Source organism: Papaver somniferum, unplaced genomic scaffold (genome assembly GCF_003573695.1).
Source record: "Papaver somniferum cultivar HN1 unplaced genomic scaffold, ASM357369v1 unplaced-scaffold_10, whole genome shotgun sequence".
Taxonomy (NCBI): Eukaryota; Viridiplantae; Streptophyta; class Magnoliopsida; order Ranunculales; family Papaveraceae; genus Papaver; species Papaver somniferum.
The window spans coordinates 8,898,497-8,914,075 of NW_020618825.1; positions in this window are offsets into that span (position 1 = coordinate 8,898,497).

Below are 15,579 nucleotides of genomic sequence, written 5' to 3' on the forward strand. Positions count from 1 at the left end.
GTACTTGATGATTACAGAGATAGTCGAATGACTTTGGAGTTTACATAGGTCTGTGTATTGTAAAGGACAAACTTACACTCATAATCCTTCTCTCTCCTCCTCTCCCTCCTTTTTCCGATCCCCTCACTCTTGGTGGAGAGGGGGTATTTATAGGGTTGGAGTGTGGGACCCATTTCTGAGGGCCATTGGAACCTTATCTTCTTGTGTTTTGTGTCCATCGCGCGGAGATCTTCGCTCATTACTTGATCACGCAGAGTCATCGTCGTTCGTTCCACGGGTTGATCGACACGTATACTGCTCAGAGTGTTTAATGCGGGTAGTTGAGACGCATGCTCGTGTCAGACAAGTGTCTTCTGCCCCTGTCACATCCATGTCAGTTAACCTTCTCTTCACCGTTGATCTTAGCTTCTTTTGGGGATGAGATAAAGTAACTCTTTGGGAGTTATTTGGTGCTCCGCAGTACATCGTGTTTTCGATACATCTTTTAACTTCTGCCCTTAGATTTGTTCGGGCAAAGATCCGACGTCGACGGGACGGGCTTCTTGGCTGTGGGCGTGTGTCATCATGTTCTGATGACTTTGTCCGCATGCTATCCACGTGTCTTCCTGTATACACGTGTTTGATGATGAAATATGTACACACAATTTGCCCCTTTTCTTCGGGCTTGAGTGTTTAGTGGGAGCATTGAAGAAAACATACGTTACATATTCTTCCTCTCTCCTAATAATTTCTCCTAGATACTTGGGCATGTTTCTTACTTGTGCATTAACTGCTCATTTAATGGGCACGTTTCCCATTCCTCCTTTAACTTCCTTCTTTTTCTTTCGAGTATATTAAGGAGAGAAGAAAAATTAATTTCATTCAACGTTCCACAAAATTAATTTCATTCTCCCTGTCAGTCTTTATTCTTTGTTCTTCAACCATTAAATTCTCTCTGCCCTAGCATTAATCACGCTCGTTTCTTCTTTGTTTCTGGTTTGTTGTCTTCTTTCGGGATTTTGTTTGTGGTGGTAAGGTTTCTTTTCTTCGTTTCTGTTGTTTTAAGTTGTGTTGATTGTAAATTTTCTGCTGTTGTCGTCCCTTTTTTGTGATGAAGAACAACTTTTGATACATGTATGTTAGTTTGCCCCTGTTCTTCTTCTCAAGTCGAGGAGGCCATTTTTTTGTTTTGATTGGATTTTTAAGGTTAAGGTTTTAGGGTTTTGGGGAATTCAAGCATGTATGCTAGTTTTAGGGTTTCTGGGTTATATTGAGATGAACTGCTAATTTTGTGGTTTTTTGATCTTTGGTGATGTCCTCGTATTTGGTTCTAACTTGTTTATGTTGTACGTCTTCGCAGCCATGTCTGACCGTCCGCGGCTTCCTTATCCAACTCCGGCATCCAGTCTACCGAGATCCCCTCCTCGTAGAGAGTCTGATACATATCCACCTGAGGGAGATCTCTCTAGATTGTCTCAAATGGATCCCCGCGGAAGTAAAGTTTCGTCTTCTTCTGGGACGAAGGCCTCTCCTCCTAGGAAAGGGGATCCATCGAAGAGTCCTTCCGGGTCTCGATATGCTGCTGGTCGTGTTGCTTCTCGTCCTCGTGATGACTCTAGGTGTACGCGGACACCTCCTCGTGGTGGCGCCTTCGATATTCCTCCTCTTCGTTCTGTAGTGCCCGTGCAGCACCCTCTGCCGCCGCCTCCAGTACTTTCTTTCAAAGGGAAGAACTCCAAAGGTGGTGTGTTGGTTCCGAAGCTTTTGTTGGTTCATCCGATCCCGCGGAAGAGGATGATGCTGCCCCGGTGATACGCAGCGTTTCGGTAAGCAAGAAGAAAGTCACGTTCAAGCACATTGACCTTGAAGTTTTCAAGGAAAATCATGAGCTTCAAGCCTTCGAGGTTCTTTTCTATGCCCCTGAGGATGATATTACTTACGAGCTCATCTCGAAGTATCAGTTTGATGAGTTTCACCTGTTGACTACGGTTGGAGCCTTCGAGGCGGGTCTTATGCTGCCATTGTAAAAGTATGGTGATTCTTTTTATTATGATGTGTTGTCTGGTCGTGAAGGCTCTTCCACCAATACTCACAGTCGTTCCGTGTCGCAATTATCTGGGAATTATCTCCGTGCACTGAGGGAATGTTATCTGCGGAGTAAGGGGGAGACGACGATGACATGTTACGTTCCAAATCCCGCTGAGAGGGAATGGTATACTCCTGAAAACTTCAACAACTCCTTTGGGGATTATGTAAATAGTAGGAACCGTAAACCGTGGAGTGTTAGCCTTCGGAACCTCGCTTCTCCTCGGGGCGAAATTCGTCTGTTAAGTGAGGTGAGCGATGCCAAACTGAAATATGTTCCAGGCACCGAGGGGTCGAGTTAGCGGAAACTTTTCCCGCGCGCGAAAGGATCAAGCGTGACCATGATTATGAGTGGAACGCCACTGTTGTTGAAATTGTTGGTCCTTGGGCGTATGGTTGGATTCCCGGTCCGCGCGGTTGGCGTCCTTCTGAGAGCAGCAGGCCTCGTGAATCTCCTCCTGCTCGTTATGGAGATTTCTGTCCTTGGCGTTTAAATTTCGAAGTCATGAATTTTTCTTATGCTCTCGACGTCGTTGAAGGAGACGAGGAGGAAGGTTCTGGTGCTATACTTCCATCGAAAAGTGCCACTACTGCCAAGGTATGGTTATTGTAGATTCTGTCCGCGCCCCTCCTTTGTTGAAAATCAAACTGTATGAAGAAATAAATATTTTTGTGGTACGTGTGTTGGTTTGCAGGTGTCGAAGAAGAAAAAGATTGGGCCCAAGCAGTCTTCTACCATTGTAACGGGTGAGGCTGAGGTTCATGAAGAAGTTACCAGTCTGGTGAACGAAGAGTTTGCCAAGGATGAAGAAATTTCTGATGGGGAAGAACGCACTGATACTTCCCCTCCTGATGTCGAGGAAGAGGTTGGTGCGGGGTGTGATGGTGTTGTAGGGAGAAATAACGCCGTGGTGGCTGACGAAGGTGTTATCGCGGACATGTCTGCTCCTGCTGGTGAGGCTGCGGAAACTCTCCCCACCATTTCTCAAGAGTTCTCGTTTGACAGGATATATTCTGCGGGGGAACTCTTTGACGATGCCCTTGATTTTCCCGAAGACTTTTCTTTGCTTTCCCCCAATGATGATTGGGATGTGCTCAGGGGTTCTGGTAAGGAAGGTGCTGCTGTTAAGAATGAGGGCGCGGATGATCATAATGCGCGTGGTGATGCCGAAACTTGTGTCGATGGGGAAATGTCAGATAAGGGGAAGTCTGTGGTTGACTTGCCGTCCGAGGATTTCCCTCATTCGCTGATGTTTGAGGGTGAGGATGCCATAATGGATTGGCTCAAGAAAAAGAGTCTGTTGTTTGTTCCTCACCCTGCCCCGGTGGTTGCTGGTGAGAAAGATTCCGATGCTTATACCCGTCGGATGATGGAACTATCTCCCAAGGCGCGTGTTGCTGAGATGTGGGGGAAAAGCTTGAGTGTTCCAGAGGCTACCCTCGTATCGGACCCTCCCTCTTCTGTTGCTGACATGATGGCCATAGCCGATGGGTACCAATATGGTTTTCCCCAGCAGCGTGTCTTGGAGGTAAGTCCTCGTACGTATCTCTTCGTGACAATTGAATCCTTCGGTGTAATAATGTTTGCCGTTTGACGTGTAGATGATGAGGAGTGAGCATTGTAACCATGTGTTGTATCAATTCTTTAAAGCGAAATCTTTGAAGCTGGAGGCTAAGCTTCGTCACAGAGAAAAGGCATTATCTGCGGCTGAGGTGGAGATAGAAGAACTGAAGAAAAGCCTTAAAGAGAAAGAAAGGTTGGGTGAAGCGGAGGCTGGTCTTCGTTCAGAGCTTGCCGGTTCGTGCTGAGTTAGAGCAAACTCGCGGCCAAGTTTCAGCTTTCACAGGTTTGGTTCTTCATCTTTTATCCCTCGTAATTCCTCTACTACTTAGTTGTTCTGTCTGAGCCTCCCCACCCTATCTTCAGTGGGTGGCGTCCCCGAGCTGATATGGCTTCGAAACGAAAGGGCCGGCAAAAATCTCGTATCAAAGAGCTGGTCGAAAAAATTAAGAGCGAAGCCAAAAAGTGGGACGCTCGAGCTGAGGGATGGCGCGCAAGGCATGTTCAGATGGTTGATATGCAGAATCTGTATAATCATGACCGTACTTTGTTCAATGGTACGCTGCTGTGGACACGTGAGAATCTGCGGGAATCCCGTGAGCGTACTTCGTTGTTGGAGTCTAGAATACATCTTCTGGAAGAGGAATTACAAAAGGCTCGCTCCCTTCCTTTTCCGGGAATTAAGGAGAGTATGTTGTGCTTACTAGAGAAAGGGACGATGCCAGAGCCGAAGTTGGGGCTCTCAGCAAAGCCCTTGCTGCGTCTCGCGCTGAAATAGCCCGCCAGGCTGAGTCTGAGAGGAATCTTGAAGTATGTATGTACAGACTTAGCAAAGGGGTAACAGAGATAAACAACGAAGTCAACCACCTTCGTCACATGGATTCGATGAAGCAGGTAGAATTAGATGCCAGTCAATTTACTCTCACCAACCTTCAACTAGATTATAAGAAATTATCCGAGGAATATGACTATCTTGATGAAGCGCGAGATGCGGTTGTTAATGAGTATGAAGAGGCTTCGGCTTGTGTCGAAGGTATAACCCTATTTCGTCGAGTGTGATTGTGTCTTTTCTGTGCTAACTCCCTTGTGTTGTCTTTTTCAGAGCTCGAGGGACAACTCCGCGTTGCAAATGAAAAATTTGAAAAGGCTCAATCTTCCTTAGCGCAGCAGGAAGAACAGACTAATCATTTTAAGAGTTTGGCGGCATCCCGCGAGGAGGCCGTTGGTGCTGCTTCTAAAGAAGTGAATCGTCTATCTTCGTTGTTATCTCAAGCCCACCAGCGGACGACAGTTATTATGCATAAGGCTCGGTGTCAATTGGCTGAGGAGACAAACAAGATGCTGGAGAAGATTGAGCTTGGCCTTAAGACCGAGCATGGCCTCGTGAAGAGCTATCCGCGTCGTCCTGTACCTCCTCCTTGCCTGGCTCCTCGGGACCCTCATCTGGTGGGAGCGTCCCTTCAACTCTTCGGAACAACCCTGCTGATGGGGCGCATCATCTAAGTAGAGACCGCGGCATCATTAGCCTTCCGTTAGATTTTGCTAGTATTTTGTAAAAAGAATATTTTTGATGTGTTTTCCTTGTATTGGCCTTGCCGCTTTTTGTAACCAACCTTTATGAAATGGATCATTCTTTTGATATACCTGCAATATCAGTTTGTTTATTTTAAGCATTGTGAGGAAGGACACTAAAAACAAAAGAAGAGTTTTTAAGTGTTTGGGTGCGATACCGAAGGGAGGTACCTTCGTGATCGTCTTGAGACCTGTCACCCCGCTGGCGAACCCTTGGCCAGAGGATTCCCAGACGGTGGGGGTCGAGGCAACGTTCTAGGATATGGGGTTAAAATATTTACATACACCCATTCCGTCGACCCGTTGCCTTAAGATTGGTTGGGTATCTCTTTCTGCTGGGTGCCTTCCCCGGTCTTACACTTATGGACACTGATGGGGAGCCCTGAGAGATTGTAGATTAACTACTTTCCCCAATATTGTTGATAGTTTTGTTTACTGAATTTCAGAAAGCTTGTTTGATTGATAGGTTGAGGCTGCTACTCCTCGTCCAGAGATAGAAACATGTAGAGCGGTTACGCTGCCTTCTTCTTCTGGATTCTTCACGCAGATGCAAAGCTGCGTTGCTCCTATGGGTAGTATGGTTTGAGCCACTTAGCATTCCAAGGATGTCGGAGAACCTCGCCTTTCAGATTGCGAAGAGTAGGAACCGTTCCCGCAATGTCGTGTATTATAAAAGGTCCTCCCCACGTAGGTGCTAGCTTTCCCCATTTCTTTTCTCGTTGATACTGTGGGATTGTTCTTAGCACATACTGCCCCTCTACAAAATTTCGAAGTTTTACCTTTTTGTTGTACTCCCTTGCTAGTCTTCGTTGATAATTTTCCATCTTCTGCAATGCTGCTTCCCTTCTTCCTTCCAGGTCGTCCAATCTCTCAACATCATGTCTGTTGTGATTTTTCTCCCATGCTTCAGTCTTTGTGGTTGGCATGAGGATCTCTGTTGGGATGACGCTTCAGCTCCATAAGTGAGGAGAAACGGGGATTCCCCAGTGGCAGATCTTCGTGTTGTCCTGTATGCCCATAACACATTGTGCAACTGTTCACACCATCGCCCCTTATGTTCGTCTAATTGCTTTTTGAGGATAAGGGCGAGGGTCTTGTTAGTGGCTTCCGCTTGTCCGTTGCTTTGAGGGTATATGGGGGTGGATTTGTTCTTCCTTATTTTGAAAGTATCGAAGAGCATGTCTATATTTTTCCCTGTATTGCTTACCATTATCGGACACGATTTCTGCTGGTATGCCGAACCTGCAAATGTTTTGGAATATGAAAGTAAACACATCCACGTCTCTGATCCTGGCTAAGGCTTTAGCTTCCACCCATTTACTGAATAGTCCGTGGCTACTATCAAAAATCGTCTTTTCCCTGATCCTCGCGAAAGGCCCGACGATATCTATGCCCCATTTTGCAAATGGCCACGGGCTACCTACAGAATTTAACGTTGTTGCTGGCGCGTGTATCTTTTTGGCGAAACGCTGACATTCTTCACATCGTCGGGACATTCTTGCGGCATCCTGTATCATTGTGGGCCAGTAATATCCTTGCATTTTTGCTTTGTCGGCTAGTGATCTCATGCCGCTATGATTCCCTGCGTCACCATAATGGATGTCGTTTAGAATTCGATGCCCCTCTTTCCTGGACAAGCAGCGTAGTAACGGTCCGAGGAAGGATTTCTTGTACAGGATTCCATCCCGAAGGTCATATCTTCCCTTTGGAGAGTATTTTCCTGGCTTGTTTATGATCCGCGGGTAAGTTCCTTCTTGAGAAACGCATGGATCACCTTCTCCAATCATCTTCGTTGCTGAAATCTTCGTCTTGATTTGCTCTTGACAGGATGTCTTCTTCGTCAAAATCGTTATGGATGTCTTCTCCTACCTGGTCTTCGATATTTTCTTCCACTGTATCTTGATTGGTAGCGAAGGAGAATTGTGATGCAATCGAAGGCTCGTATACCCTTGTTATTAATAGCTTCGACGCTTTTGTCCTTCAGCATGGATGATATATATGCTAGGGCATCCGCGTGCCTGAGATCCCTTCTGCATAAGTGCCGGAACTTGATGTTGGAATTTGTGATGCCAATGTTTGGACCAAGGCCATGTAAGCTGAGAGGGTGTCGTCGTACACATTGTACTCGAGCCCTATTTGTCGTATGACAAGCTGCGAATCACTTGTCAGTCTTACATCGGTTACCCCCATCTCTATTATTAAACGGAGGGCATGTACGACTGCCTCGTATTCGACGATGTTGTTAGTATGCTCTTTGAATTCTAACCTGAGTGCCTGTACGATCCTTTCTCCGGTTGGGGTGGTGATGACGATGCCTATTCCTGCTCCTTCCTTATTTTTGGAACCATCGACGAAGACTTCCCATTGTCTTTGACTCGCGGGTTCGAGGATATCCATTGGATCCTTGCTTTCTTCCTCGGCTTCTGGTATTCCCTCAATCTCCTCGTCGTTGTCCAGGGGGAGGTCTGCTAAGAAATCCGCCAAAACTTGGGATTTTCGGGAATGTTGAATTTCATGATGATGTTGAATTGTCCAGGTGGGTGTTCCACTTGGCTATTCTGCCCACTTTTCCTGCGCTTTTAAGGACTGCTTCCAGTGGTGCTTTGCATGGGACCCGGATGAAGTGAGTTAGGAAGTAGGTTCTCAGCTTTTGAGTAGCCCATACCAATGCTAGGATAAGTTGTTCGATCTTCGTGTAGTTCCTTTCGCGAATTGAGGGTCTTACTGACATATAGATAGGTGTTCTATCTTCGTATTGGTTTTGACCAAACTGCGCTAACTGCGTCTTCCGTCGCTGCTATGTACAATGCCAAAACCTCATCAGGATCAGGCTTCTGCAGGATTGGAATTGAAGCAGGTGTTCTTTGATTTTCTGGAAGGCTCTTCGCATTCTGCGGTCCATTCAAACTTACTCCCTTTTTTGAGAATATTGAAAAAATGTTTGCATTTGTCCGAGGATCGGGCAATAAATCTGCCCAAGGCTGCTATGGACCCATTGAGCTTCTGCACTTCTTTTAAATTCTTCGGGGACATTTCTACTATGGCTTGAATCTTCGCTGGGTCTACCTCAATGCCCCTTTTTGTTACCAGATATCCGAGGAATTTCCCTGAAGTGACACCGAAGGTGCATTTCTCTGGGTTTACTTTCATGTGATGTTTCCTCATTGCTTCGAATATATCTCTCAGATCCTGATGGTGATCTTTGCGCAGCTTACTTTTGACGAGCATGTCATCAACGTAGACTTCTAAGGTACTACCAATCCATGGCCTGAAGATAGCATCGACCATTCTTTGGTATGTTCCCCTGCGTTTCGAAGTCCAAAGGGCATTCTAGTATAGCAATAAAGGCCATGTGGGGTGTAGAATGCTGTGTGTAGTTGATCTTCTTCTGCCAGGGCTACTTGGTTGTAACCAGAATATCCATCCATGAAAGACAGCTCTTCGTATCCTTCTACTGCTTCAACCAGCTGATCTATGCTTGGCAGGGGATAGCTGTCCTTTGGACATGCCTTGTTGAGGTTAGTAAAATCGATGCATATCCTAACCCCTCCATTTTTCTTAGGAACGACGACCATGTTGGAGATCCATGTAGGGTACTTGACTTCTTTGATGAACCCCGCTTCTAGTAGTTTCCGAAGTTTTTTTCCACTGCCTTATGGTACTCCGGTGCAACTTTTCTTATTTTCTGCCTGAAAGGTGGCGTGCCTGGTTTGATGCGCAGCTCGTGTTGGATTATTTTCGGGTCAATCCCCGGCATATCTCCTAGCTTCCAGGCGAATACATCCGCGTATTCTTTAAGTAATTTGGTTAAGGAATCTTCTCTTCTTTCGTCCATTATGGTCCCTACTTTGATCATCTTCGGGTTTTCTTCCGTTCCTATGTTGATTTCTTTCACGGGCTCTACTGGTGTGAACACCGGCTTCGGATCCCCGAGGACTGGGACGTTCTTTGATTGCTATTTGGTATGCTTCTGTCCTTGTTGGCTGCTGAAGTACCTGTTTCTGTGTTTAGGCATTATCATCCTTTGTCAAACCCCTCCTGTGGTTTCCTTGAGGAACAGGTCTATGGCCTTTTCTTTCGCGGCTTCTTTATTTTTAATTCTTCGGGTTTTTTGCTGCTTGTTCGTTGTTGATACGATCCTGAGTGGCTTGGCACTCTCTTGCAGAGACCCGATCTCCCTTGATTTCCATCACTCCCTCAGGTGTAGGGAATCTGAGATATTGGTAGTAAGTTGCCGCCACTCCCTTGAGTTTATGTAACCACTTTCGTCCGATAATGGCGTTGTAGGGGGATGGGGCGTCAACCACGCTGAATCGTGTTTCTACTTTCATGGGTCCGGCGTTAACTGCAACACGATGTCTCCCAATGGCTTCGTGGGTGCCCATTGAATCCGTAGATGGTGTAATAAGAGGTCATCAGCTGTTCTTCATGGAGTTTCATTCGTTTGAATGCGTCGTAGAATAGAACGTTTACTGAGCTTCCCCCGTCTATGAGGATCTTTTTGAGGTTACATCCAGCCACTGGTAGTGTAGGACCAGGGGGTCGTTATGGTCTTCCATATCTTCTTCGATATCTTCAGCGTCGAAGATAATAGGTGAGTCCATCCACTCTTCGTGCTCGTCCACTTCTACACCATCAATCTTATACAATTCGCAGTGGTCCTCGAACTGTTTCCGTAGCCTCTTTCCTATTTGTGCTGTAAGTGAGGGCCCACGGCTTCAGAACACGAGATGGTATTGATTGTGCGGTTCCCCTCGGAAGTTGGACTGCTTGTTCGTTTGGATCTGTCCTCGGTGACCTCCTTTCGTATGTATGCTTGAGTTCGCCAGCATCAATCAATTTTTGGATCATTATTTTGAGGTTTTTACATTTCTCGGTCTGGTGTCCGTTGAAGCATGATATTCACAGTAATCTTTAGACTTCTCGGATCTAGGGGCTGTTTTCCCTTAGACCATGGCCACTCCAAATTTTCCCTTCCTTTGATCTCTCGCAGGATCCGGGCATAGCTAGCATTGAGCTTCGTGTAAACTTGATCTTCGAATTTTCGATCGTCTTTTCGTCGTTCATCCCTTCGTTCCTTCCTTTCTTCGTGGGCCGTTCCACTGAGCTATTCCTTTTGACCCCATTGGTTTGTTCTGCGGAATTGGTACGGTGAGACCTCTGCGGATACGCCCTCGGGTTTTCACGCTGGATTTCTTCAAGACGAGCGTGCTTTTCAATAATTATTCGAAGATCTCCCTGTCTTAGGCACGCTTCCATGAATCTCAACAAATAGTGGACTCATTCGGTCTAATCCCCACTTGTAGCAGTTGATACTTACCACTGGGTCCACACTTCCTATGGCTTGGCAGATCTTGTGCCATCTGTTAGTGTATTCCCTCGTGGTTTCCTTGTAGCCAATTTAGCGAAAAGAGCTTATCCATTCCGGTGTTAAGCTTGTTGTACATGTAAGTTCTTAAGAACTTTTCTGCGAGTTGGTCGTAGGAGTGGATGGAGTCCGGCGGCAAATTATCAAACCAAGACAATGCCGATCCCTTCAGGCTTGATGGGAAGTATCTACAGAGTACGGCGTCGTTCTGACTCCATCTGGCTAAAACACGGTTATAATACCGAATATGTGCAGCGGGATCACTGGATCCGTCATAGCATTCGAAGGTCGGGACAGGGCACTTCAGCGGAATAGGGGTGTTGGCCAGGCGATGAGTTAGGGGCGTGGAATTAGCCTCTCTCATGACCTCCTCTAACCTTCCCCCGCCTTGTCTAGCTTTTAACTGCCTGATCTCGGCCATCATTTCATCACGCAGCTCTTCCATCGCACGGTGGTGCCCTACGCTCTTCTGCTCGTGATATTCTGACTCTGCGTCATTAGAATCCGGGTCGGACGCGCTACTTCCCCTAGCCGCGTCTCCATTAGCTGCTACGATGACTCTTCGGTCTCGATTAGGTTCTGGTGCCTTTGAATTGGCTTCATCAAGTTGTTGGCTGGTCTTCGTACTTAGGGCAATCCGGTCTTTTAAATCTTGGTTTTCTCTGGCCAGCAGAGCTACAACATCTGCGTAAACCTGCTGGCTCTTCTTCAACTCTTCAAGCTCAGCCATCAATCGATGTGATTGGTTTGACCCCTGATTGGGAGTCCCAGCTCGTGCTACTACGTCCATGGTGCCGCCTTCTTCTACGGTCTGTACTAAAGGTGGTAGAGGTTCAGCTTCGATTGTTGGCATTTCCAAATCGGGCTGAGTGCCCATCTGCAGTGTTAGAGCCGCCGGCACAGTTTGATTCTGATCGTTTGTTGATGGCATTCTGAAGGTTGGCGGGTGCGCGGGTTGATGTGTTCTGGATTCATCCACCTTTTCTTTTGGCTGATGAAATTGATTCGTAGCAAAAGTTTTGCTGGCTTCTGCAGCCTTCAGGGTTGCCGCCGCCGTACTGTACTTTGTCGCCGCTGCTCTGAGAGTCGCGGCTGCAACGGAGTTAGCATTCATCGGGGAAGTGATTTCCGCGGTATCCTGCCTCTGACTAGTCATTTTGGCTTTGTCCCCTTTCTGCTTGCTTCGGGTGATGACCGGGGTAGTTCTTGGTGCTTCCTTTGACGAGGCTTTGGACTTTCCTGCTTCCTGCATCTTTTCCATAGTGGGTCATTTTGTCGCTTTCGTTCTGCACAAGGGAATTTCAAACAGCGAGAAACAGAAATGTCCGTGCGGATCGGGTTAGTTTGTGAAATACCTTACTCCAAGACATGGAAAAAATTCCCGACGGCCACAGAGAGAACTCTTAAGGAGGCTCATTCGATTAAAACACACGAGTTAAAATACACGGGCTAAAGTCTTACTAAAAGTGTTGATTCATTGAAAGTACGTGGAAACGCGAGAATATCCCTTTTCAAAATGCCTGTAGATCCTTTGAAAATTTACGAAAACCCTCCAGGAAGACATGTTCGTACGAGATCTAAAAAAAAAGTAAATTCATGGATCTAGTAGTAAATCTTTTAACCAATAAACGAAGATACTGCCGGAGCTAACGAAGATAAAGGGTGCGCTTTCTGAATATGGTAAAATAAATACTGTCAGAGCTAATGAAGCAGAGCAATCATATGCTAGTTTAAGATGAAATCACAGGATAAGATAAATCTTTTACCGGGACGAAGTCCCTGTTTCTAGCGCCAAATTGTGAACACGTAAATCACGAAGGCATCTATATGTTCACAAACAATGTTCGCACTCTAGGTACGTACTCGCACTGATGATACAATTGCATTGATTCCTTGGCTCAAAACCTTCGGGTTTATCATAGCCTCATCTAATAATATCGCGAGAGGCGTTTACGCAGGGGAAGATAAAGAAAACGAAGTATAAAAGTAAAACTCATGGAGCGTTAGACGAATATAAAGTGTTGAAATGTAAATAAGACTGGGATTTACGTGGTTCAGCACTAAGGCCTACATCCACGGCGTTATTGTTTCACTATTTACTTGATGATTACAGAGATAGTCGAATGACTTTGGAGTTTACATAGGTCTGTGTATTGTAAAGGACAAACTTACACTCATAATCCTTCTCTCTCCTCCTCTCCTTCCTTTTTTCCGATACCCTCACTCTTGGTGGAGAGGGGGTATTTATAGGGTTGGAGTATGGGACCCATTTCTGAGGGCCGTTGGAACCTTATCTTCTTCTGTTTTGTGTCCATCACGCGGAGATCTTCTCTCATTACTTTCTCACGCAGAGTCATCCTCGTTCGTTCCACGGGTTGATCGACACGTATACTGCTCAGAGTGTTTAATGCGGGAAGTTGAGACGCATGCTCGTGTCAGACAAGTGTCTTCTTCCCCTGTCACATCCATGTCAGTTAACCTTCTCTTCACCGTTGATCTTAGCTTCTTTTGGGGATGAGATAAAGTAACTCTTCGGGAGTTATTTGGTGCTCCGCAGTACACCGTGTTTTCGATAAATCTTTTAACTTCTGCCCTTAGATTTGTTCGGGCAAAGATCCGACGTCGACGGGACGGGCTTCTTGGGTGTGGCCTGTGGGCGTGTGTCATCATGTTTTGATGACTTTGTCCGCATGCTCTCCACGTGTCTTCCTGTATACACGTGTTTGATGATGAAATATGTACACACACATGTCTTCATTTCCCTCAATATAAAACCTGTATGAGAGTTAAGATGGCAGATTCATTGAATGATTACTAGTAAAAAAGCAACGCTGTTAACATACCAAGCAACAAAAGTGGTTAATCATATTTTTCTTTCAGAACCTAACAAAACAACACAACTAAGGTAGACATCGAAACAAAGATTCTATAAAGTGATTTTCTTCAGATGTGTAGATGACAAATCCCATAGTAGAATATGTTTCCTTGAATCAAAAGGGTCAAATAAGGTGATGTTGTCTCTATCAGCTGAATAAGAAAAAGGGAACGATACATAATTAGTTTACATCACTCGTTCTATGCAAAATGCTCATGACTTTGAGTGTGTATGCTCTCATGCTTAGAAACCAAAGGGAATTTTTAGGGTAGGATGGTAACCTTGGTGATGTTTTTGATCCTCCAGGTCTCTTGCATTCTCCTCATTAGTAAAAGGCTCATCAATATGGTTCATCCGCTGCAATAAGTTAAACTTTAAGATTAAGTAGCATTCCATTTTTAGCAATTTGAATATCCACAAACAATTACGATTTGACAAACACAAAAAGATCTAGTTGAATTACAATCACCAACACCCCAGTTAGTGCCAACCACAACAAGTGGTTCAGAACAAAACTGCTGAAACATAATTTAGTTCACCCAAATGGTAGAAAACCTACGGAACCACAAAACTGAAATAAACAAATAAAGGTAAAACAGATCTCAAAACCACTGAAAGGTTGTAAACAATGCTAACTTTAAATTAAACCCTTATTGAAATTACAGTTTGCAAAATCAGTTGAAAAAGCTCAGAACTATAGGAAATTGGAAACGCTAACTTAATATTTTGGGGATAATCGATATAAATAATAGAGAAAAGAGAGTTACCCCATGCCTCACAGATCTTGATCATCTTCAAACAATGATGATGTTTGGAGAAGAGTATGTGTTTTGGGTTTTAGGTGTTCGTCATCGCTTCCAATAAATAACATGAATCAGAAACCAAATCAAAATCTAATTCAATATGAGAAATAAAAGAATAAATCGAGATATATATATATATATTGAGAGACTGAGATGAAACATAACAACAAAGATTTAGAAACTGCAGATACAGAAATAGAGAGAAAAGAGATTTGAGTCGTGCTGTGACGGGGTTACTGATAGGTGCCAAATATTGCATTTATTTCTGTATCATTTTATTGGCACTTATCCCTTTTTGCATACCATAATTTCCCCTTTTGTAATGAATTTTGTATTTTACTCTCCTCAAGGATAAATACTTAATATTGTTTAATTTTGCATTTTTAGGTACCAAATAAAGACTAGATGAGTTGTGGAGCGAAAAGAGCAAAGACACGGGAAAAAGCCGGCGGAAACTCTAGCGGAAAAGAAGTGAAGAATGTGGTATGGAAGAATCAAAGATGAAAATGGTCTTAAAAAGGAAGAAATTGTTCTTAAAGAAGAAGTGGGCTCAAGACTATCTAATCCCAAACCCATTTCCTAAACCCAAAATCCAAACCCAAACCCGTTTTTCCCTTCAGCCGTCAGATTGGATCCATTCCATCATCCTACGGTCGCTTCATCAGAGTACATCGAGCTTTGAAGTTCCTGTCTAACATCATAGTACCTAACTCCATCTTGGACCGTCAGTTTTGATGTATTCCATCATCCAACGGTCGCTCCGCATCCATCTTCATCGCGTCGTTGGATCATTCTATCACCTTTTCATCCTACGTTTTTCACAATCAAAATATCAAAATTTGATGTCCCGTCTAACACCCTATCACCTAGGTTTATATCCCCAAACCAAACACATCCTAACCCTAATCCCATCGACCCCAACTTCTTCTTCTTCCCCCTTTCCTTCTCTTCACAGCAGAACCATCACCTGCTCCGCCACCAACTTTCTGCCTCCTCAACCACCACCATCATTATTACCACTTTCACCAACTCTATGGCCTCCTAATCTCTCAATTTCACGCCTCACCCATGTCAGAAACCCTAGAGGTGAAATTGATAAATTAGGTCGGAACAGAGTTGTAATCACAGCATGGGAAAAGCAGGAGAAGACGAGGAGGAAGCATGGGTCAAAGCTCTCAAGTGTTTTCAGTGATTAGGTAAAACTTAATTTCAATTTTTGGTAAACCCTAATTTCACTGTTTTAGGAGTTTTTTGGGGAAAGTTGTTATATGTATAAATTGACGTCTTGGGTGTGAGATTAGATATGCCCGGATTAGCCGGTGCACCAAGCTGTAGT